At 38.5% G+C, this 25,966-nt stretch overlaps 1 long non-coding RNA gene across 2 annotated transcripts in view; it reads left to right on the plus strand.

Moving 5' to 3' along the window:
- The window catches only part of LOC117679097 (uncharacterized), a 110,141-nt gene that overhangs the window by 35,419 nt on the left and 48,756 nt on the right, over positions 1-25,966 (plus strand). The gene's annotated exons all lie outside the window — the stretch shown is intronic.

A 25,966-nucleotide genomic window follows, 5' to 3' on the forward strand; every position in this document is an offset into this window, starting at 1 on the left:
GCAACTTTAAGACATGTGGATGTCAACTCCTAGAATTCATGGGAGTGGCTTGCTAGGGAATTCTGGGAGTTGAAGTGTACAAGTCTTAAAATTACCAAGCTCAGAGACCCCTGGTCTAGAATGAAATCCAGTCAACCCCTGAGCAAGGAAGCAGGTTTGTCATCCTTGCAAATTGTCACTTTAATCTGAGAAAAGCTTGCTTTTAAAAACAAAAACGAAAAAGTATTTGCAATAATTTTATTGACAGACCAGAGATAGTCAGTAAAGAGAAGACTGCCACTATGCACAGTGTTGGAATAGAAAGGGTTTTTTTCCCCCTGAGTTTCCCCCTGTTTTTTCCCCCTGAGTTTCATCTGAAAAGAGATTAGTACAGTATTTTGACACCATCAAGAGATAGAACACAAACGAGACATGTGTAATGTTTACTATTCACATACACATCCCAAAATGAAGCAGCTACTTGATACTATGCACCTGCAAGTTTCAACATTGCCTTTTAAAATTTGATTTCTTGATTCTTCACTACTATACATCTTGGTCACAATTTTTCATCCATATTTACATTCTCCTTAGTAAAACAGAAATATGAGTTTCTTGCATCATGCAAGTGACATGGCAAGGAATAAAGAGGCAACTTTATGAAGAGTTCCACTCAGTTTGAGTGTTGTAAATCATTCATGTAAGCAGTTACATGCTTCCACTCATCTGAATACAATATCTATTCTCCATATTGTCACCTTTTCTACATATTCTAGTAATATGTGACTTTCTTGTCAAGGCTACTAAATGTCACTAGCAGTGCACTGAAAATGATCTTGAAGTCATTCTTAATTGCTATAATATTCTGCTGATAATTTTTAAATAACAGAAGGCTTGTTTTTTTTTTCCTACAACTGTTCACAAACCAAGTTAAACTTAGCAGCTTAAAATAAATATGTTCCTTTCCTATTTAATTTCCATACTTAAATTAGCTGGAAGGCACTAGAAAGTCAACAGCAGAGTTAATTTTATATCACAGTTCCAGGCCTTCTGAAGGGAAAAGAAGATTTCTTACTCAAATATAATTTTGGCTGTCCATTGAAACCCTCTTCTGATGAACATTCAGCATGTAGAACTCAAGGCATGACTGCATTTCTTGACCTCTTTGAAATAGCAGCACCCTATTTGCCTTATCTCCCATTACCTCGAACCTCAATATGTACTTTGCAGACAGACATTGTTGTTGTTTTTTTCCTATAATCAGGAAATATATTGAGCAGAGTTTCAGACTATGTAAAGAGATTGTGATTGAGTTTAGGTTACACTCGTTATTAACTAAACCCCTTTATAAGACTCTCAGATACTAAACCAGTGTTGGTGAACCTTTTCGGCACAGAGTACCGAAACAGGAGCATGCACGCATGCATGGGGGAGCATGGGAAACTGGAAGAGCTTCTGGTTTCCAGCGTGCACATGCTCATTGGTCACCCGCTCTTCCGGTTTCCGGTGCTCTTGCACATGTGAAGATCAGCTGGCCAGTGCACATGTGTGTGCCAGAACCCAGAAGAGCAACAGGCGATGGCTGGCATGCCTGGAGAGATGGCTCTGCATGTCACTTCTGGCACGCATGCCATAGGTTTGCCATCACAGTATTAAACTATCAGTCATGCTTTTTACATCACTACTCCTGGGTTCATGTATCACACAAAGTCAGAGCCAAACAAGTTACCGTAATGGTTGGGAAAATGAATGAACCCATGTGCACACTGCTGTATTTCTGCCTATCTTCTTTTTGTATGTGGTACTGAACATTCTCCTATTGAGGATGAGATCAGAGGGAACATGGTAGCGTCACTGCACATATGGAGTAAGGATATGGTTCTTTTATGATGATAAAATGCCTGCACATCCACGTTTTTGAACAAATGAATCATCTACGTTTTACTGTATGTCTATTATATGAGATGCCTATTATATGACATCTCATTTCATGGTGATCGGAGGTTAATGTAGCTTTCCATAGCTTAAGATTTAACAGATGTGTTCTGGTTACGAATTCAAGGATTGAAGTCTATGTGAAGTCTACACATATGGAAGGCATCAGATGGCTAAAATCTGGATGGCTGCTATATTTTTAGTATAGCCTTTCCTACATTTCCTACAATTCATTGGGTTCCTTTTATGTCAATAATGTCAGCAAACGTCCTTTTCTGTTAAGATTCATGGATATGTCAAAGCACCTGCAAAACTATTTGCTCAATGCAAAACGATTTCTTCGTTTTATTGAAGCTTTGAGGGATTTATTATTGGATAAAATGTATCCACAATGTGAACAAAAGTGAGAAGAAGAATGCCATTAGTCCCTATATAGCCTTCTCCTCTTGCACTGCTGCTCTGCCTGGGAAGTTAAGAAGATGAATATCATGCAATGGGAAGCAATTGGACAAGCTTGCTTCTTTCATTCTGGTTCTGCAAGATCCCAACCTAGGAACTTTTTGTCTTTAGAGACAAATAATCCAGAAATCCTATTTTAAATTAACTCCATCCCTGGACAGATTAAACAGAAAATATAATCTTATCAACTATTACATTCTTATACAATCTAAGAAAATCATTCAATTTATTTTCTTTTCAAGTTAACATAGCAAGTGGCAGCTGATATAAATAGCAGTTTTATAAGCATCACCTATAATCAGTTCACCTATAATCATAATCACCTATAACAATCACCTATAATCAGTTCAGACTGCTCTTTAAAAGGCCAGATCCTGAAGATGAAACTCAAATACTTTGGCCACCTAATGAGAAGGAAGGACTCACTGAGAAGAGCCTAATGTTGGGAAAGATTGAGGGCAAAAGAAAAATGGGGCGACAGAGAATGAGGTGGCTAGATGGAGTCACTGAAGCAGAAGGCGTGAGCTTATATGGACTCCAGAGGATGGTAGAGGACAGGAAGGCCTGGAGAAACGCTGTCCATGGGGTCCCAATGGGTCAGACATGACTTCACAACTAACAACAACAAATAATCAATTCCACAGTCTTTCTTAGCCCATAATTCACAGTTATGATTTATTATTTTATGGGCCATGCTAACTCCATATGGGCCATTCTAACCCCATATCACACATTCTCATTTGCAATGCCCTTTTTGAACCATGTCTATATCAGGGACAGGCAAATATTTTCCAGTCAAGGACTATGGTCTTAAAAAGCCATCTGATGATATCATCTTAGTAGGGGTGGGGCTGGCATTTTCAGCCTACTTGGGGAATTTAGTCTTAACCTGAGTAAAGACTTCATATAGGTATTTTCAAATTTATTTTCACATGCAAGAAAGAGACTGAATATTGTTATTCAGTTTGATTCTGGAGGAACTTTAGGCTCCAGAATGGGCCTGGGCATGGCTTACTTTCTGTAGGAACAATTATGAGCTGGAATCCTATGTGTATTTAGTTTTTGCCTCACTGATTTCAATTGGATCTGAACAGCATAACCATTTGCTTTCTGATTGGCTTAAGTAGGCTTGTGTGGTTCTTTGGGACTCCAGGTTTTAAATTAGCCCTAGGCTAACCTAGGTTAGCCTAGGGCTAGGTTCGCCTGATCTACCAGTTGCATCCCTTTCTGGACCGGGACTCCTTGCACACAGTCACTCATGCCCTCGTCACCTCTCGTCTGGACTACTGTAACACTCTCTACATGGGGCTCCCCTTGAAGAGCACCTGGAGGTTCCAGCTGGTCCAGAATGCAGCCGTGTGGGTGATTATGGGAGCGACTCGATGCTCCCATGTAACACCGCTCCTGCGTGAGCTACACTGGCTCCCGGTGGTCTTCCAGGTGTGATTCAAGGTGTTGGTTGCCATCTTTAAAGCGGTCCATGGCTTAGGACCTGGGTATTTACGAGACTGCCTTCTGCCACTGATAGCCTCCCATCAACCAGTCCCACAGAGAGGGATTCCTCAGGGTGCCGTCGGTCAAACAATGTCAACTGGCGACCCCCAGGGGGAGAGCCTTCTATGTGAGGGCACCTGCCCTCTGGAATGATCTGCTCCCGGAGATTTGTAGGATCCCCAACCTTCGCACCTTTCGCCACGCCCTCAAAACGCTATTGTTTCACCAAGCAGGGCTGGCCTAAATGCTATTTTAATGGGTGGTTTCTATTTTAGCTCTTTCGGCCAAATTATTTAATATTTTTAAATTGTCTTTTAACTTTCATATAGTTGTGGGTTTTATTTTTGGCTGTACACCGCCCTGAGTCCTTCAGGAGAAGGGCGGTATAAAAATGTAATAAAATAAATAAAATAAATAACCACAAAGCTTTGAGTTCTTACAATGAAGAGGGGGAAAGTCTTGTAAGATCATGTGGGGATACATTTAATAGTTCATGTAACTTTGAGGCTAATGTGTCTTTGTAGAGTCTCATTGCCATTCTTTTCATATATCTACTTTCTCATATCTACTATGAGAGAATGAAAAATAGCACATTAGGAAGATGAAAGCTTATGTGCTGAAGTAAACAGTTCATGCTTTCCATTTATATGACAGCAGTATCCTTCTGCCTCTTTCCTGCTTTTTGATATGACAACCCAGCCCTAGAGAAAACATTATACAAGAATACAATATGGAAATAGAAAGTAATCACTTTTTAATTTTTTAAAAAAGAAGATTGAAATCTAAGTGGTACAAAGGAAGAATGGGAAACATAGATGGCAACTTCTGAAGGGTTTCACTTTTTGGTGCTAAATAGTATAAAATCATTGAATTGAGAAGAATCATTTGACCCAAGAAGCTGCCACTTTCCCTTCTACCTCTATCAAAGTCATTTTCAAAATAAATTCCTTTGGCATGGATTACAGTCGAGGAGTAGGAGTAGGAGTAGGGGTAGGAGGAAACTATCCAATTATTCAGTCTTTCCTATCTGGCAGTTTCCAGGTGCTTAAGACTGCAACTTCTATCAGTCATAGTCATCATCATTGCAGTGGCTGGGGATGATGAGAATTGTAGTTCAACACATTTGGAAGCTGTCAGGATTTGGAAAATTATATAGCACCAGTAATATGTTTAAACAAGGAAACGGGGAAAAATCTTCTGAAACATGATCAGTTCTGTCTTTTGTTCAGTGCATATTGCATTATATTTTTAAGTGCTTGAAACAGAGCATGCAGATGAGAGTGATTGAGTATAGTAAGTAAAACAGCATGCAAATCTATAATAAACAATTCACAACAAATCTTCAAGGAGCAATTGTCTTCCTGGATACCTAGGTACTTTGGCAAAGTGGTATTTTGTTCTCTAATCTGTGCTGTGCCTGTCAACATCAACTGATATTAACGCCATTGAGCACAAAGCTATTCGTGTTTACTTAGAGAGAAATGACAGGTTACGCTAAAGATGCAGCTAGTGCTGCATATCTATTTTTACAATGGAAGACCTGGCTGTTGTAGAGCTCTCTTATATGGGAAAGAAAGTTGAGTGCTGAAATTTTAACAGTAATTTTCCTTTAGTCCCATAGCTATCATCAAGGCCTTTCCTATGGGATCTAAAAAAAAAAAAATGCTGAAGAACAAATCGTTGTATCACCTGTCCCTGTACATAGAGTCTCGATTAAGAGGTAGACATAGTCCTAACGCAAGCAAGGAAGGAAGGAATAACAGTATTGTATTCTCGGAAATAAGATGCATTGGGTTTACATAGGAATGCAGGATTACTGAGCTGTTAAAAGTGTTCAGTGAAAATAAACTTGTTTCAGCTGATGGTGTTATCCAGCTAACTTCAGCTGATCTTGGCAAGTATCTGATAGGAAACTGTCTGGGAATTCTAGGGCTGTTGCCAAGAGTGGAAAGTTGAGCAAACATTCTGGAAGAAGGCAGAGACAAACATCTCCTATAAACCTGGCCAGGAAATGGCCCAGATACAGTCTAACTCAAAGGTATCATTACCTTTTTTTAAAAAATAAGCTGATCATGTAAACCAATATGGTCAAATGCTGTCATCAATATGCTGTCATATTCACTTTGGCTTTTTAAAAACAAAATGTCAACTTGACAAGGGCTAAACACCTGTTGCTGATTATCTATAAGCTTTATGAAACACTAGACTTAGAGCAGTGCCACACCGCAGCCTGAATTATTTCTCAAGCAACTTGGGAATTCTAGTTCAGATTGCAGTGGGTTGGCAATGAGGCAGGTTGGTGCTGAGCCTGGCTATGTGTCCTGCAAGATGTAAGCGGTCATTCTCCTGCTTCTTGCATTTCCTGTCAATTCGTTCCAGCTTGGGTTCTGGATGGACTGGTCTCCCAGTGCCTGCCTTTTTTGTTTTAGGGATTTTTCCCTCTTCACTAGTTTCCATGCCCTTTTTTTGTTTTCCCAGATACTTGCACACATGGATGTCTTCTCATCTCTTTCCTTCATTATATCCACTGAAACTAACATAGATCTTTCCTTTCCTTTCCTTTCCTTTCCTTTCCTTTCCTTTCCTTTCCTTTCCTTTCCTTTCCTTTCCTTTCCTTTCCTTTCCTTTCCTTTCCTTTCCTTTCCTTCCCTTCCCTTTCCTTCCCTTCTCTTTCCTTTCCTTCCCTTCTCTTGAGTATGGTAGCTGTGAACCATAATAATCAAAGCACAAGAATAAGTTGCCCTTTCATTCCTGACCTGATCCTCTATCGGTCCATAGAAATTTTGAAAACTTTGCCAAAAGGAAGAAACAATCATTTATCTCCAAACAAAATCACAAAGTTCATATTTCAGAAATAAATATGTGGGCAAGGCTAGGAAAGCCAGAGAAACAGACTTCATCCAGCTTAGACACAAATTAAGAAGGTGGCCCCTGGGAGATGTAAGTGTTGAATGGAATATGCGTGGTAGGGATGAGGATGGCTCATTGTCTTAATAAGCCTTTGTTAAATCAATTGCAAGATTATTGTTTTTTTAAAAAAATCCCAAACAAAGAACATAGCTGCCAGCAATCAAGAATAGAATGCCTACTCATTGCTGAAGGAGATGGGGCATACCAGACACTCTAGAATGGGATTCTACCAGAATGGAACAAAGCATTGAAGACATTGAGATTTGAAGGACTTAAGATGGGACAGGTCAGAAATCAGCAGCTTTAAACTGATTCTGGAAACTAGGCATAATGTCCATTTTCAATAATACATGAATCAGGAAAGGATGACATTATCTGTCCCTGCACTCAGGTGTGGGAGGGAAGCGCATACTGGAAGTGAGCCAAAGCAGAAGGTATCCCTCTGTCTTAGAATAAAATGAAATTGGGTCAGTCCGCTCTCTGGTGTGTTAAGTATGAACAGGATAAGACAAGACTGCATATTAGCTCCGTTATGTCCAGTGTCTATATAAATTAGTTTACACAATGTTCACAGGAGCTTAATCTGTTTTTGCCCAAAACTGGCAAATGGACTGTTACAGATCTTGCTTAATGGAGATGATGTTGCTTTTTCCTCTGAGAGTCTAGTCAGCGTCAGAAAAGCTGCTGGAGCCTTGGCACAACACTGTTAGAAGAGCAGTTGGTTATCAATTACCAAAAGAAGAGAAATATTGGTTTTCCAGGATTCACAGCTGGTTCACAGGCAACCAATCTATAGAACAAGTCAAATGTTTTAAATATTTAGGAATTGTTTTTATTACCGCAGGAGAAAAATGACTCTAATTAACAATGCTTCCTCCCTAGCTCAAAAGAGTGTTGTAGCTATTTGAGGAGATAACAGAAAAAAACTATCGTAACCTCTGTTAAACTATTTGTAGTAAAAAATGGCTGTACAATTCCTTTATGGCAGGGGTCAGCAACCTGAAGCTCTTTCACTCCTCTGCTGCGGCTCCTTGTCACTCAAAATATACATCACAACCGCCAATGTGTGACACCCATTGGCACGTGATTTATTGAGTTTCTCAACCCTGGGTAGGCCAACCATGGATAAATCTAAGAAAGGAAACATTTCAGAAGAAAACAGAATGTTTAATTCAACTACATGTGCTAGTTTTGTGGCTGCTCAAGAAATAATCAGGCACGGGAAGGATTTTGTGGCTCCCAGTGTTTTCTTTTCTGTGGGAAATGGGTCCAAATGTTTAAGGTTGCAGACCCATGCTTTATGGAAAGCAATTAAATCCTTATTCTATCTCTGACTTATCCAGAAAAAAATCAGCCAGGTTTCTTAAATTCTCTTTTTATGACAATAAAATGCATTTCCAATCCAATACTGAGATTAAAATCTCAGCTGTGTACAACCGAAGCCAAAGTCTGGTAACTGATAATAATTGCCTGGGTGGAAATTTGGACTGCTTCCATTAATCACCTTGGATTGACGTATATCATTTTGTGTAATGGTATGTAGAAAGACCTTGGGGAGAATGGGATAAGAAATGCTCCCTAGAGAGCAATTACAGAAGAGAGAACGTAGCCCTCAGCTGGATAGAAGGCAGGGCAAGAGACTCAGAAAAGACACCCCCTACTTTCTTGGGCTGTAAAGGAGACAGCAGTATAATTGTGCTTTCAGATGTGCAAGATTGATGTCAGCCTTCCCAGGTAACCAGACAGGAAACACAATCAGATGAGCTATAAATCAGATTTACTTTATTGTAAATCTGCATTAGCAGAATCTTGCAACAGAATCCGTTCCCTTGGGTTTCAGGTTTTGTACCAATTGTAATATCAAGGAAAGGAAGGAGAAGCAATTCACTTTTAAAGCAAGTCACTTCTGATCAAAAGGCCACTCCAGAGCTAATAGGCTATGGATGCCTGTGGATTAAATTGATCTGTATGGCAATATACTCATGTGTTATCCAGCCCGCTGCCCAACAGCATCATTTCCTGAGCTGCTAGACCTTCTTGCTAAGCTGGTGGAGGAGTATTCCCAGTTTATTAACGCTGGGTCGGGTAGGATTAATAAATTTCTTGGGACTAGGAATTGGAAAGGCTCAGGATTTCATGAACTCTGTGGCAACCTTCATTTAGTTGTCCAATAATGTTGCCCCAATCAACGTAGTTGATTACCTTTGTTTGAATAATTTCTGGATGATATGAAGATGAAGAACAGACTGTGAGTCTGGTAGGCAGTTCTGTTGGGGGCCTGGTCAAATGCTGGGACTGGAAGTTGTCAGGGTGTCCCCATCATTATTCCCATGTGGCCTCTTTCTGTCAGAAGATTTTCAGGGGATGATATTGAGATTACACCTGCCAACTCCTTCAGAACCTTAGGATGTAATCCGGGGTGAAATCCAGCAGGTTCTGACAGGTTCTGGAGAACCGGTAGTGGAAATTTTGAGCAGTTCAGAGAACCGGCAAATGCCACCTCTGGCTGGTCCCAAAGTGGGGTGGGAATGGAGATTTTGCAATATCCTTTCCCCAGGAGTGGGGTGGGAATGGAGATTTTATTTATTTATTTTATAAAATTTGTATGCTGCCCTATCTTCAAGGACTCAGGGCAGCTCACAACGACAATCTACCAAGCGACTGTTAAAAACGACAAATATACATAAAAAATATCAAAAAAGTGTTTTAAAATTAAAATATACTACCCCATCAGTCCAGACCAGGGAACATAAGTAGCCAGGTTTTCAGTCATGGCGGAAGGTATGAAGGTCAGGGGCCAACTGGAGCCCCAAGGGAAGTTGATTCCAAAGGGTGGGGACACTCACAGAGAAGGCTCTACCCCAGGGGTCGCCAGCCGACATTGTCTAGCCGACGGCACCCTGAATAGGCCCTCTCTACCGGGTGATGGGAAGTTAACGCTAGTTGCAGGTGGTCCGACAAATAGCCTGGACCTAAGCCATGAAGGGCTTTATAGGTTAACACCAGCACCTTGAATCTCACCCGGAGGGCAACCGGCAACCAATGCAAGCCGTGCAGGAGTGGTGTAATATGGGAGTATCGGGTCCCTCCTACAACCACCCGCGTGGTCGCATTCTGCACCAGCTGAAGCCTCCAGGTGGTCTTCACGGGCAGCCCCAGGTAGAGAGCATTGCAGTAGTCAATCCAGGAGGTGACTAGCGCATGAGTGACTGTGTGTAGGGCATCTCGGTCCAAGTATGGGCGCAACTGGTGCACAAGGCGAACCTGGGCAAACGCCCCCCCTGGATATTTTGCAATATCCTTCCCCTGCCATGCCCACCAAGCCACATCCACCAGCCATGCCCACAGAACTGCTAGTAACAAATTTGGATTTCACCACTGATGTAATCTATCCAATGCTGGTGATTTGAAGTCACTTAAAGTCAATTTTCTTATCGTGTTCTTGCGTATTTTGACTTGCATTCCTGTAATGGCTTCTACAGTGCCACTTTTGATAGGCTGGGTTATTTTTTTCCTTTTGCATAAAGACAGATGCAAAGAAGGAGTTAATCCATTCTGCTTTCTTCCTGCTGCCTATCAGATTTTTGACATCATCTCCCATTAGTGGTCTGATCATTTCCTTGACTTTTTTCTTGTTCCTTATATATTGAAAGGAACATTTTTGTGGTTTTTGGCATTTTGTTGCAAGTCTGAGTTCATTCTGAACTTTAGCCTTCGTGATTCCATCCCTGCAGTGATACCATCAAGTGGTATCACTGGAAAGAGCAGGGTTAGTGTTTTTATTCCCTTTTCCTGGTTTCTAGGAGTAAAATGGGCATATTAAGTTTAATTGGGGATTTAACACAACATTTGATTTAAAAACAATATTAGAAATTTATTTTACTGCTATTTTTGTGTCACAATCTCAGGGGCCTTAGGGGAATGTAAAAGAAATGTCCGGGCTCCATGCAGTTCATGAGTTGCCCATGTTTGCATTATGGTTCTCTTGGAATAGCAATGTGCTTTTGGCAAAGCAGATTTGCACAACTAGCAAATCCATCCCATAATAGATCCTTTGAGGCTTCAAAATGCAAATTCTAAAAGAAATAACTGTTCTCTGGATGCTTCCTTTGCCTGTAGCTTGCTAGGTATGGAAGAGAGATAAAATAAACACCATATTTCTGAATCATTTCCTTATAAATGCAATGAAGCTAGAAGAGACGCAATTGTTACCCAGGAGTATTCGAAGCAGAGGTTCTTGCCATATTTCATCTCTTAATGCACCAAGGATTTCAGAGCTGTTTATTCCTTCTAAAATTCAGTAACTAGTTATTGTTATTTTGAATATATATATTTTTTAAAAAATCGTATGATAATTGAATTTTAATATCATTGTTAGATTATGGCCCTCATGGCACCTAGCAGCTTTAATAAGATTGCAGAAAATGGTTTATGAATTATAATAACACAGTTTTTTAAATGGAAGATGATAACTAGTTGCTAATACAAAGTAAAGAGATTTAAAGATTCTTTCTCATGACTAGTGAAAGATAGGGCTTGGGGCACTTCTGGAGTGAATTTATATTATAAAGTATTTATTTCAGTGTATTGGTTAATATTTATTGGTATAAAAGTATCTAATGAGATGGGAGACTAAAAAACAGAGAAGCAATTTGTCCTCCTGGAAACAGTAAGTTTAATGACTTTCTTTGTGGAAACTTGCACTGGTTTGTTTGACCACTCTGTGGTGCTGGTTCCAGATGAAAATTCCTTTACAGTATTTAATTCATAATAAAGCTGACCCTATGTCCAAGAGATAACCTGGTTTCAACTGTGATTAATTGTTATTTGAAAGAACTGGACATCAGGTGAAGTCTGGGAAGACTGATCTTTCCAGCAGAATGGTATCAGAGCAGAATGGTAGAGTTTTGATGGCAAGATTCTGTAAATCTCAACTTGTTGTCGTATGAACAACTCTGGAGGAACTAGCAATATCCAGATATGTAAAGCTACATTATTATAGGATCAATAGCAGAAGCTTAGGATAATACAAATAACTGTAAATAAATCCCCTCAAATTCCATGTTAATTTTTTCTATGTTGAATTACCCTACCTTAGTAGCTTGCAAAGTTAGGAACAATATTCATCACAGTATATATTTTCACTTCCATCTTATTCATATTCCTACAGGCCTTCAATTTTTCAGAAAAGTAGCCATTTCTCTTGTATTAGAAACTGCTTCACTTTTTAATGAAGTTGTCTACCCTAGCACTGCCAAACCAGATGGACAGTAACTCTCTGGAGTCTAGGCCAATCAACTAAAATTAATCAATGTCTTCCTCTGTGTCCAATATTGCTTGAATTTCACATACAAAATCATCATGTTTTGCCATGGACCAAGAGCTTTCTTGTTATTTCTCTGATAACATAGCCACCCAGAGTTGCCTCAAACTGAGAGATGGGCAGCATATTAGTTAATTAATTAATGACTTAATTAGGAAGTGGTGCCTTACAAATGACATCCAAGGGAATAGATGATTATTTTAAAACTGGGAGATAATTTCATTCATTCATTCATTCATTCATCATTCATTCATTCATTCAATTCAGGCCTTCCCTCTATTTTGTCCAAAATCCTATTGTCCATGAGAGAAAATGACAATGAAAAGACAGGAAGCCAAATTTATTCAGGGAGGGGACAGAATCTGGGGAAAACATAATTTGGGGAGAACAAAATTTGTGGATGGGAGATTTGTTTTGGCAGAGAGAAGAGTGAAAGTTGAAGGCAGTCTGATAGTATTGAAGAGGTAGATGAACAAGTACTATATTGTTTTTCCTATTGATCTTTGGAGAATCTGTATATTCTGCCTGTCTCTCATTAATATTCTCTCAAATCCTCTTCTTAATTTTAATCTGAACTCCTGGTTCTCAATATTTTCTTCTTCCCCCATGTTAAAACAGAAAAGAAAGAGAAGTGGGGTTTTTATCATAGTATATAATATTCCCAATTAAGTTGTTTGTCCTTTTGAACCCTGAGCAACTGTCTCTATAAATTCTTAATGGAGTTGGTTCTACTTGCTCCTATATGCTTCATTAAATATGGACTTCAATAAATGAACCTGAGGATTTCAATCCAGATTTACTTAAATTTCCTTTCAAGAACTTCCAAGAATTATTCAAGTTTTTATTTTGTTAGGAAAAGGTAGGAGGGATCCTAAGTTATAATGGGCAGCAGGGGGGATAATCACACACTGGTCTACTCCAGGGTTAAAGACTAACATTAAACAATATATATCTGTGATGGTGAACCTATGGCACGTGTGCCACAGCTGGCATGCAGAGCCCTCTCTATGGGCACGTGAGCCATCACCCAGCTCAGCTCTACTGCACATGCGGGCACATACCTCCCACCGGCCAGTTGATTTTTGGGATGTGCAGGGTGCAGGGCACGTGCAAAAGATGTGCGTGCATGTGTGTGGGTCACGCAAGCATGCGCAGGAGGACAGAGGTTGCACATGCATGCACGGGGCGAGCACAGGGGGTGCAGCATGCCCCCATGGCTCATTTTTGGGCCAGGAGGCTTCCAGGAAATTTCCAGGAGTCTCCACATGGCCTGTTTTGGATGCCAGGTAAGTGCAGAGTCTGCGCGGAGCCTGAGGAGGGCAAAAAGCAGGCCTCCCAGAAGTTCTGGAAGTCTGGACACAAAGAGGAAAAGGTTAGCCATCACTGCTATATATTGACCCAAATGCTTTCAGAAATATGTCCCATGCCCCTTTTCTCTACGTCAGTTGAAATCACATTGATGTTCCTGGACAGAAGATTCACATATTTGTAAATTTTGGGCTAATTAATCAGGAGGAGAAAAAAAAACTGTTTTAAAATTAAAATCTGGCACATATCTAAAGAAAAAAACTGATTAATGAAGCAGCAGGATACTAAGACCTCCTGCTAGCATTAATAAATTTAAGTTTCTCCATCCAGAGAGACAAACTGATCATATGCTGTCATCTTGTGAACACTTTAATTTGAAACTGAGGATTCATTAAGTATTTATGGAAATTTAGAATAGTCCTGAGTGGAGACCTTCTTCCATAACAACGAAGAACATGCAAATTGATTTTGTTTATAACCAGATATAGGAGGCACAGGAGAGGAAGGAGACAGATTTATAATAGTAGGGCAGTGCGTTAATACTAGTTTTCTCATCAAAACAACAGCCCAATAATTTTTTAAAACAGAGGTATAAACAAGATTTTCTGATTTTAGGAAGAAAAGCAGGTACTCTATTAACTCATTAGAAACATTTATTTACATTTAAAATGATTTTCAATTTATTTATTCTGCACAAGTTCCCATGGGCTCCATAAGGACAGGTTTATGAAATTAATTTTGACTAGCTACCAGCCATTGGCATATATTTGCAATAGTAAACAAGGAAGCATAGTCATCTAGTCCTATCAGCAGTCTTATAAAAATAAACTCCAAACCTCTTTCACTATTCAAGGTTCTTCTGCATTTGTTACCATCTTATTAAAGGATCTCTTGTGAGGGCTGGAAAGCGGTAAACTATAAATCAGAAAACATCTCCTGGTATAACAAAGGAGAAATTGAGGATAAAACAAATATAACTGCAGCATATTAATATTTATAGGAGACCCATTCTCTTTCTCTCTTTCTCTCTCTCTCACACACACACAAAAGGACCCTAGGTTCATATGACACTGGTAATAGTTGAAGAATTGTTAAAGAAACAATAAGGGTTTAAGCAGTAGTTTTTCATCACAGAATTGTAATTGTAAAAATTTAGCTCCAGTACATTTTTGCATATTTTCTTCAAGCAGAAGTTGAGAATCCTTGACCCTCTAAATCAGGGGTGTCAAACTGGCGACCAGTGGGCCGGATGCATCACGCGCAGGCCACGCCCATGCCAGCTCTATGAAGGGAAAAAAGTCACAAAATGTCACGTGATGGCAATGTGACATGATGAGTTTGACGCCCATGATCTAGATCAGGGGTGGTATATTTACCTTCACTACCAGTTCACAAATGTGAGTGTGCATGAGGGCTTTCTGCGCATGCACAGAGCATCAAAAATGGGATGTGATGATTTCCACGTGGGTGGGCAGAGCTTCCCACAGCCACCGCTACCAGTTTGGCCAAACTGGATAGAACTGTCTGAATACCACCACTCAGTTCCTCCCGGTTTGGCCCGGTTCCACTGAGCCGGTAGCGGTGACGATATGACGTCACCGAACCGGTTCTGCCCAGCTGATGGCTAGAGGGAAAAAAACTGTTTAAACTCTTGCCATGGGGCTTCAAAGGGCCACCCTACAGCTGATCAGTGTTAAAAGAAAACAAATGAGTAGACTGGTGCCTGCAAAAATACATGAATAGATCAGTGCCAGCAAAAATAAATGGGTAGACCAGTGCCTGCAAAAATAAATTGGTAGATTGGTACAGCTCTGCAAGCAGTTAAAAGCCTAGTAGACCAGTACCTCTGCTAAATCCTAAATAATTGTCACATGACCATCAAGCCACACCCACAAAGTAAGCCACGCCCACAGAACCAGTAGTAAAAAAAAATAGAACCCACCCCTGCCATCACTGCTTTAGATGTTGCTGAGCTATAAGCAACTCTCTATTACAGGGAGAATGCTGGAAGTGGCCACAATTCCCTATCCAATTTGAAAGATACAATTCACCTTGGATCGCATGCTCAAAACAGGAAAACACTTTTATACAACCTCCCACTAGGTCTGAAGAGAAAAGCTTTTGATCAGTGTGTGCTACCTGCTCTGACATATGCCAATGAAACATGGACACTAACCTCACAATCTATCACAAAAGCTGCGAGTGGCACAAAGAGACATGGAAAGATACATGCTTGGCATTACAAGACAAGATAGAAAGACCTGCACATGGATTAGAGAGCAACAAGAGAATAAGATAACATCAAGAGCGTAAAAGAATTGAAACGGAAATGGGCTGGTCCCAAAAAGAACTGATGGCCGGTAGACCAAAGCACAAGGTGGATAAACAACATCAACAAGTATTGTGCAAAAGAAAGCTCAAGACCATATTGGTTCGAAACATGCGGAAGAGGCCTTCATTTTGCAGTTAGTTAGACCAGGGGTCTCCAACCTTGGCAACTTTAAGACTTGTGGACTTCAACTCCCAGAGTTGAAAGCAAAGCTGGCTGAGGAACTCTGGGAGTTGAAGTCCACAAGTCTTAAAGTTGCCAAGGTTGGAGACCCCTGGGATAGACAATGGCTACAATGATGATGATACATGGAATAACAAGTATAACCCTTTGCCCACTAGTCAAGTTAAAATCTATATTGGCAAGGATGGGGAAGAAAGGTATGATGCTTGCCTTGCCCAAAAAGAATACCTTTATTTCAATGAAATCCTTATTGGCATGCCAATTCTGGGCACAAAGGATTTATTGTGTTTGAAAATGCCAAGGGTGAAAGTTTTTACTGCTGCATGTTAGGCTTTGATACAGACCGCAAGCGGTGCATTTACATCTGTGAACAGGGATTGCAGGGGGAAAAAAGCTGTTGTTTTTATTTCTTTTTCTTTAAAGTAGCAGGTAGTTGACTGTAAAGTCTTCACTGCTTTTGTTAATGTCTCCAAGGAGCTGGTGCGCTTCTTATGGCAAAATCCTAAGGTTAAAAAGTGGAAAATACTAAGCTGTGAACTCGTGCAGCTTTGCAACCTCCAAAGTTATGAAAACAGAGAGCTTATCTCAATACACAATCCATCAGAAATTGAAATTATCCTTTCTTTAGGGATATATTTCTATGAGAATGTTTTTAAAACTCTATTCCCGAGAACACCAGGAAGTCAATTTCATAGGTAATGCACATGGAACATAGAGAGAGAAAGATGAAAAATCATTTTTAAAAAAAAACAATTTTTCTAAATTAAGACTTCTGTTTTTTTGCATTTCATCAAATGGTTTCATCTCTTTGCTAAGATTAAAAATGAAATTGGCTTTAAAAAGAAACAGTTTGTCCCTTTGAATAATTTTAATGTTGCTCAAAGGAAGCATGTTCTCTTTGGAAACAAAATTAGATTTTTAAAATTAAAATCCTTTTGCTGGTGTATTTTCCCATATATTCTCAAAGGGATTTTTAAAAATTATATCTAGTTACTTTCCTTATTCTTTATTTTTTCCTGTTCCTATTGTATTTTATTGCTGTTATATTTTGAGCTGCCAGCATCATCTAGAGACAGGCAGTGTCTAAATTGAATAAATTAAATGTGCTATATATTCTGCAATATATTAATTTAGAGATCAGCAATCAATATGTTATTAGAAATGTCAGGGTGTGACGTATCTAGTAACAATTACACCTGTGAAGCATGCATCTTCTGCTCTTGATAATTTTTTACATAAGAAACTGAAATCTTTAGTTCTGAATTTATACCTCCAGGCCATACACTAACCCATCTCTCTGAGTTACAAACAACCATTAGCAGCCCCTTATAGCTTTATCAGATACTGGAAGATTTCAGTAGTTGTGTTGTTTACCATTATTTCACAGCCATTAGGCTCAATAGTGTACCACCCACATAATATTCTTTTTTCAGGTGATACCTAGAAATGCATATTTTTGCTTAAAGTGGTGATTGTTATTATTTTTTTAAAAAATACATTAAGGTTCTATTATACCCACACAGCTTTTAAATCTAAGCTTTCTGTCATTAAAGAGAATAAGGACTTAACTACCTGTTTTCTGATGGCCACCTGATCATATTAATAAACTGCTCAGGAGGCAAAGTTGGCAGGATCCCTGGAATTCTCTGTGTTAAACTTTTGTGGCCTAGGTTTTTATATGGCTTCTAACTGCAAGTTTTCCCTGAATACAATAAATATCCATTCATTGATATGAGCATCTCTGGTGAATATGACTTTGTCTCAAGCTTGGAGACACACATCATTCTATGATCAATAAGGAACACTGAGACAGAACGAAGTCAGTAGTCAGGACTGAAAATAAATAAAAATCAGAACCCAGAAATCAGGATCAGATAAGTCTCATGACATATTTAAGAACTGAAAGGATATAGTAGAATATTCTCTTTTTTTGTTCCAGTGTTATCTGAAGTTCATGAGAACAATGAGGTTTGATAGAAGAAACCAATTTTCTTCTCCCTCTCTCCACAACTCAGAATTCAAACTCAACTAGGAGTAAGTCAAAATGCTAAATCTAGGACATTAATTTTAAATTTTAGGACTGTCCCAATTTGTTCAGTTAAAAAAAAAAAGAGTCATTTTTCTATGTGACTTGGAACGTATATTAAAACAGCTTGGTCCATTCTATTGGCTAGAATGATGGGGGAGGGGGAAGCTGTAGCTGTTTTGTTCTTTAGCAGATGTTCGCAAAATGGAATTTTACTTCAACCTTTATTTTTGAGATCAACTAAATTTCAACCAGCCTGGAATAAGAGATTTTGAGATAAACCAGAAAAAAATATCTGCTGAGATTTCCAATAATTATTCCACTGAGGGGAACTGCTATCCCCTAATTCAGATGAATTGTTAAGGAGAATATTGTAACAAAGTTATTAATGCTTGTGAAACAAGTTTCATCAAGATGATCTTCACCTATGTCCTCACCCAGTTCTGGAGAAGACAAAAAATTGCTGTCTGGTTAGTTAGATATTTGTGACCAGACCTACAGTGGTTTCATGGCCATAATGACAGATTTGGCACTCCATAATCAAAGACAAGGAAAAATAACATCCAGATTAGTTGAATTTTCCAAACGACTAATAAAGTAGGGATAAAAAGTCATGTAGATAATTGTACTGTACCCTGTGCCAAAATAAAGATGATAATGAGATACATCATCTTGCACAATGGAATCTATACATACAGTATGTCTACCTGTAGCTTTGTACATACAATATATGAGGATATTGTATGTACTTGTATCCAGTGGTGAAATCCAAAATTTTATACTACCGGTTCTGTGGGCGTGGCTTGGTGGGCGTGGTGTGGCTTGATGGGTGTGGTTTGGTGGGCGTGGCAGGGGAAGGATACTGGAAAATCTCCATTCCTATCCCACTCCAGGAGAAGGATATTGCAAAATCCCCATTCCCACCCCACTCTGGGGCCAGCCAGAGTGGTATTTGCCGATTCTCCGAACTACTCAAAATTTCTGCTACCTGTTCTCCGAACTACTCAAAATTTCCTCTACCGGTTCTCCAGAACCTGTCAGAATCTGCTGGATTTCACCCCTGCTTGTATCTATATTTAAGCAATTTAGGCATTTTTAACATATTGGTATGCAGAGCCATTCCATCAAGCAATTGACTTAAGAGTGCTTGGAATTTATTCCAACATGTTAATTGCTGAAGATAATCCCATCTTCAAGGTGAGGTAGGAATTAGAAAACAGGTTTTCTGAGCCTGCCAATGTGTACCTGTGTCTACTTAGGTACAGTATAAGTGCAAAAAAGGCTACTACCAATACATTTTCAGATTTTAGTATTATTACTTCTTTAAGGCTTCCAGAGAGGAAAAAAAGAGGCAGTTAAAATAAGACATTTTAAAATATTTTTTTGAAACTATCATGTCTTCCAAAAAAACTCCTTCCTCTGTCTTCAAAATATGATGAGTTAAGATAGATCCCCTTGATACTCATTAAAAGGAAGACAGCTTTGAATGAAATGCATGTGAAAGTTTCAGAAAAAAAACAAATTGATTCAAAAAATAGTTTTGTAATAGGAAAAAAACAATTTTTGATTATTTATTAGCTCAATAAACATGAACCAATTTTTTAATGGCTTTATACATTACATTAATGATTTATTTGGATATATATTGTATAACACTCACCTTTTATTAAATATTAATTGCTCTCAGGTATCCTCTGATTTTCTACAGTCCCTACAGGAAAAATGAGGATGCAATGCCAGGCAAAATGAGTGTGAATGCAAGATAACCATTTGCAAACCTTCTAGTGCAAAAGTATTTTTCAGTTGAGACACTTTATTTCAGTTTTCTCTCTTTCTAAGCAGCAACAGTGGCACTCAGTGGTCATCTACACTATTGACCACTCTGTAAATTCCAATGTTTTCACTGTATTTGTACAATAAATCAGATGGTTCTCTCAGCTCTAGACATACTGCATTGATCATTTACAAAATCTGAAGCATTTAGTAGATCTCTGGGACTACCCCAGGTGTCATGTGCAGTACATTTATAGTTCAGCTGTCTGAAGTTATATAATTAATATGTGAAGTAAAAATTCTGAGGGCCATACTTCAGTAAAGCTAATCCGCTTCATGTTTTCACTTAGGTCTCAGTATAGATCCTGGGATTATGAACACAAAATAAATAGCAACAAGATAAAGAATCCAGATATTTACAGTGGGGTGTTTGAGAGACTTCTTTTTGGAAAAGAAATTTCCCTTCCATCTTTACAAATGGAAAACTATTCTGGGCTATCTTCATTCAGTCTTTCCTACCATGGTGCCCTGAAAAGATGCTTAACACAACTTTGGGAATTCCTAGCCTATGTACTTGAGGAAAGAGAACAAAAGTAAAATAGAAAGAAATTCCAAAAGATGGGCTCCATCACGAGTCCAAAAGCTTAGAAGATAAAACTTCTGGGTGACTGACCCAGAATGGATTCTGCAAAACAAAAATTCTTATCATGTGTTTGCATCTATTTTTAGGAGCATCTGTCATTCTGATGAACTCACTATTTCATGGCCCAGCCTGCCTCTATAATGGTTTAAGGCAGGGGTCTCCAACCTTGGCAACTTTAAGCCTGGAGGACTTGAACTGCCAGAAGTTGCCAAGGTTGGGCAACTGGTTTAGGGTGAACAGGAAAAAAGTTCCATTTTCACAGACTAGCTATGATTGGATTTCTCAACTAAATTACAGACATCAACAGCCTCCAAGTCCACAGTTTTTAAGGAGCTGATGGAGCATGTTCCGAATGTAATTTGCTAAAATGCTTAAATCTGTTTCTCATCATCACTCTTTCTGTACTAGCATCAATTATTGTTTACAAAAAAATTATTTAAAAAATTATTTTCATTCTTATAAGGACCAAACCTGTCGAATATTTAGGCACCTAAGCCATTCTCCATGATTGCTCAAAGAAAATTACCAGTAACTCTAATGTCTATGACATTCTTCTGTATTTTGGGATTAATTCACCTTGTCTGCCAGTACCCTGGAGTATAATTTATCTGTTACCTTCAATACACTTACAGTTTGTTTAATTATGTTTTCATTTACCTGAATTTGATGTATACTCTTCCTTATATTGTACATTATTTTTCACATTTCTCAATCTAAAAATAGCTCTTCTTATACCAGACAATTAAGACTAAATATGAGCTTGAGTAATTCTGCTTTCAGTTCTCTCCATAGTCCATTAAAAATGCATCACATTCTTCAAGTAGCAAGCATTTTATTCTTGTCTTTCTTATAGAATCTTTCGTAACGACTTAACTCACCCTTCTAACCAAATCTTTATTGGTTGCAACCAGGGCTATCTCAATCTGGTGTGCAAACTATGTACCACATGAGGGCACTGTATGAGAGAGGGCACCATTACAGGTAAAAAAGAGAGAAAAAAAAAGGAGATGCAATATCACAGTACAGGTTCACCGACTTGCATTTACACACTCGTCATTAAGACTGGTGATAGGAACCTATACATGCAACTCAATAGGTTATTTTTCTTATCTAACTAAGTGGAATTCTGCACAAGGCACCCTTGTATAAGCCCTATTAGCAATTTGTTATTTCTTATTGTAAACTCCATCTTTTATCATAAATATATTTTGAAGAGTCAACATATAAGAATACAAGGATAGCAACGATGGTTTCTTCGGAAGTTTTCCATTTGCCATCCTCAATGGCAAGTTTTGCAGCTGTCTGTTCAGAACCTTCTATTTCTTTAATTCCTTTCTTTTTCAATCGTGTCCAACTTTTGAGACATTCTGAAACTGACTTTCCTAAAGTGCAGGTTAGATGTTCAGCCAGGACTGTTTTCATGTTTCTGCAATTTTTTACTTCAGCTATCAGTTCTTACCTATTTGATTGGAACCATTATTACTTCTGACATAAGGTTAACAGCAAACAAACAAAACATGAAACATGCTTTGACTTGTTTTTCTTATCAGAGATGTATTTGAAAAAAAACTTACTCTTTGAAAATATTATGATTTGCTACAGGAAATTATTATCCATTCGAGGCAACTGTAGATTTGTAGTGCAATACCAATTTTGTGTATTGTAGATAGAACTTGAACTACTGTAATTATCTAAATATGATCAAGTCCCACTTACAGTGTTTTGCTGCTTGCTTTATTAAGCATGATCTCGTTTTAAATATTTGACTTAGTACTTAGTTCTACAATGTTGTTTCCTTACTGCAACTTTTGAATTTAAATTAAAGCCTTTCTTGATTAGACTTGCAAGGCTCCTTCAATGTTTTAAAAAGTTTGCCTTATCTCTTCTGAAAAGTCTATTGAATTTGTAACAAGGAAAGTTACCAAGGCAAAAAGTTTAAAAATTATCTGGGATTATTTATTGCCAGATCAAGCAAGCAAGACAGATTGGGGCAAAATGCTCTCTTCATTAATATGGCCCAAACCAGGGGTGAAATGCTCCCAGTTCAGACCGGATCATCTGATCTGGTAGCGATGGCGGCGGGTGGTTCGGAGAACCGGTAGCAAAAATCTCTGTGCCCACCCACCCCCCATGCCCAGCTGAGTCGCATGATCATCAGAGGCTTTTTTTTTTACTTTTAAAAGCATTTTTTCTACAACCTCTTCTATGAAAAAATGCTTTTAAAAGTAAAAAAAAAAAGCCTCTGATGATCACGTGGCTCAGCTGGGATCATCAGAGGCTTTTCAAAGCATTTCTTTCTGCAACCTCTTGGCCGAAGAGGTGGTAAAAGAAATGCTTTGAAAAGTCTCTGACGATCCCAGCTGAGTTCCCTGATCAGCAGAGAGGCATTTTTTAAAGAGCCTCTCTGACGATCCCAGCTGAGTTCCAATCGGCAGAGAGACTTTTCAAAGCATTAGAAAAAATGCTTTGAGAAGTTTAAAAAAGAAAAAAGTTGGCCACACCCACCCAGTCACATTACCCCCCACCAAGCCACGCCCACAGAACCGGTAGTAACTAATTTTATATTTCACCCTGGCCCAAACTATAGTTTCTTGTGATAACATCTGATGAAAGTCAGAAAGGACAAGTTTACTTTTAAATGTAATTAGCTGTGTTACCAAAACACAGGTTACCAAAAAGGTTAATTATGGATTTCAGAAACTATGAAGTGTGACACAATTAAATATAATATTCTAACTAGTGTATTGCTGATTTATGTATTAATATGATATATTAGCCATCAGTGAGCAGTAGGGTTGCCAGGTCTGCTTCCAAAAAATAGCGGACAAGAGGAGGGGGAGGGTTAAGTAGTAAAAAACTAAAAAAAATTTACAATTAAATTATATATTTTCTTACAAACATTTTAACACGTATTAAAATAATCACTTCAAAACTTTACTTAAAATTCAAAACATCAAATATATTATAATAATATGTAAAATATTAAATTACATTTTACTTTGCTGTCATGTGTATTTTTTATTTGACTGTGCAGCTTTGATCAATTCTTTGTGTTTAAGGAATAATTCTTTAGTTTCAGTACAACGTTGAGAAATATTAAAAAACATACAAAGTTCACTTCGAACTGATACAAGCAGTCGGTTACGTTCATCAGTCCACAAATTTCCCATGATGCTGAAAATTCGTTCAACGTTTGCATTTGATACCGGAATTGATGCACAATACTGGAACAGTTTCAGTAAACTCGGAGCTGACGTGAAAAAGTATGTCCACTTATCAAGGGATGAATCGCCCTGCAGATGAACATAAACTTCTTCTAAGGCAGAAATTTCATCGAAGAGAGTGTTGGGTGGAAGTTCTTCTCGCCATGGTGATAATAACCAGATGTTCGTCATTTCTTCTAAAGTTGAAGGATTATTGCGATCAATTAGATTGAAACAACTTAGTGTCTCATATACTGAATCGGTGAAATTATACCACTTTTCTAGGTACGCAATGGCTCTTTGATACACGTTGATGGCTTCTTTCTTGAACTTTTGCACGGCATTCTCAGGCAAATGTTTTTTACGTAAGGCAAATAAAACTTTCATTCCAAAAAACTGCTCATCGTATTTTTTTTGCAAAGAATCACGCAGCTTACACATGATAATGTGAAGTTCACATGCAAGAATTTTCTTGCTTTCCAGCTTCAGTAGGGTGTCTTGCATTATTGACATGAAGAAGTGCGTGAAATATAAATACAATTCTGAAATTGTTGGTTCATCGTCCTTTGCGAGTTCATTTTCCTGATCCAAAATAAGGTTCCAGATAACCTTATGGCACTCATCAAATCCAAGAGAAATAAAACACGATTTTAGAGGTATCCAGTTTAAAAGAAGTCTTTCGACCGCTTTAAACAAACTTAACCAACGTGTTGGAACATGGCGCAAAACTTCATGGAATTCTGACTCGCAAAACTCAAAAAATGATTTCAACTCTTCTCGTTTCTTCGCAGAATTCGAAAATTCGGCAAAAACCTTCAGCACTACATTTTCGACACCAAAAGATAACTGCTTTAATGCATTTTTTGCGCTGTTGTGTAAAATGTGATTATTGCAATGAGCATTCAATCTTTGTCTCATTCTAACTTATGAAAAAAAAGATAAAACACAATTCTCCTATCCTTATTCTCTTAGACTGTACAGCTTTAGATTACGTACCATTTCATCATAAAGCTTTTGAATAAAAAAATGTCCACTATTTTGTGAAAAAAAATAGTGAACATAATATGAAAAAAGTGGACTGTCCACTCAAACAGTGGACACCTGGCAACCCTAGCAGAAAATTATAAACTTCCATGGGAGTAGCTAAAACCAAGACAGAAACAGAACATGTTTATTATAAAATGTTCATTATCAGAAAATAGAACTTATTGTACATAGTTTTAAGAATTGCAATAGTTAGAAACAATGATTTTGCAAAGAGGTGTGCCACCATTACTAACAAGATACTGCTAAATGAATTTGAAGATAATTAAAAAAGTATACAGGAAAAAAATCATCATTGGATTCCCACACTTAACAAGTAAAGCAGGACTAATCTTTTTACAATAAAAATGCTTCTTCAGAACTTCAAGGACGATAATTTGTACTTCACAACCCAACGCTGCTATTCATGATGACCTTAAATTGATGAAGAACTAACATGCTATATCAAATGTCCAAGATTTTCTATTTGCCCACATTATTTATAAATTTGATGCAAGAACTCATTTTGTTCTTCAGAAATTGCCACCTGCTAGTGCTAAGATATTGAACGCTTCAGCTATTGAAATTGGGTGCCTGATAGGAATACCTCTTTTGTAATTTGAATGAAAAGTTTCCTTGTCCATATGCAGAAATCTCTTGCAAAGGCAAAACCAAATATTGCCTCTTCAGATGGATTAAAAAAAAACTTGATCCCCATCTCCTTTGACTGAAGCACATACCCTAACTCAGGTGTCTGCAACCTGCGGCTCCAGAGCCGCATGCAGCTCTTTGGGCGTCTGCTGTGACTCCCTGTTGGATGATCCCACCACTGGCTGGCCCCACCCCTTGCCCTCCCCTCCCAGTCACTCTTCACCTGGCCTGAGAAGGTAAGGGCGACAGCACGGGATGGAGAAGCGGCGGGGACAGAAACAGAAAGATACAGAGATGGGGGGGAGAAAGGGAGGGAGGAGGGAGGGAGAGAGATGTCAAAAGGGTTTTGTGGTTCCCGTTGTTTTTTAACAACCAGTTCTCTGCCCTAATGACCAGCTGGGTATGCATGGCTGGGGGGGATGTCATGTGACTGTGAAAGTGAGTGATGTCAAGTTGGCCACGCCCACCGAGGTTTTGTGGCTCCCAGTGTTTTCTTTTCTGTGGGAAATGGTTCCAAATGGCTTTTTGAGTATTTAAGGTTGCTGACCCCTGCCCTAACTAATCAATAGTTCACTATAACCATTAGAACAGAGAGGATAAAAACCCTCTACTAAAGTTCCTTCATTTTAATTAAGCATCCAATTTATATGTTATATAGTGCATAGCAGAATTATAATTTTAATCAATTGAATCAATAAAGCCTTAATTGATTCATTGGAGGGGCAAA

Source organism: Pantherophis guttatus, chromosome 2 (genome assembly GCF_059756535.1).
Source record: "Pantherophis guttatus breed Tessera chromosome 2, ASM5975653v1, whole genome shotgun sequence".
NCBI lineage: Eukaryota > Metazoa > Chordata > Lepidosauria > Squamata > Colubridae > Pantherophis > Pantherophis guttatus.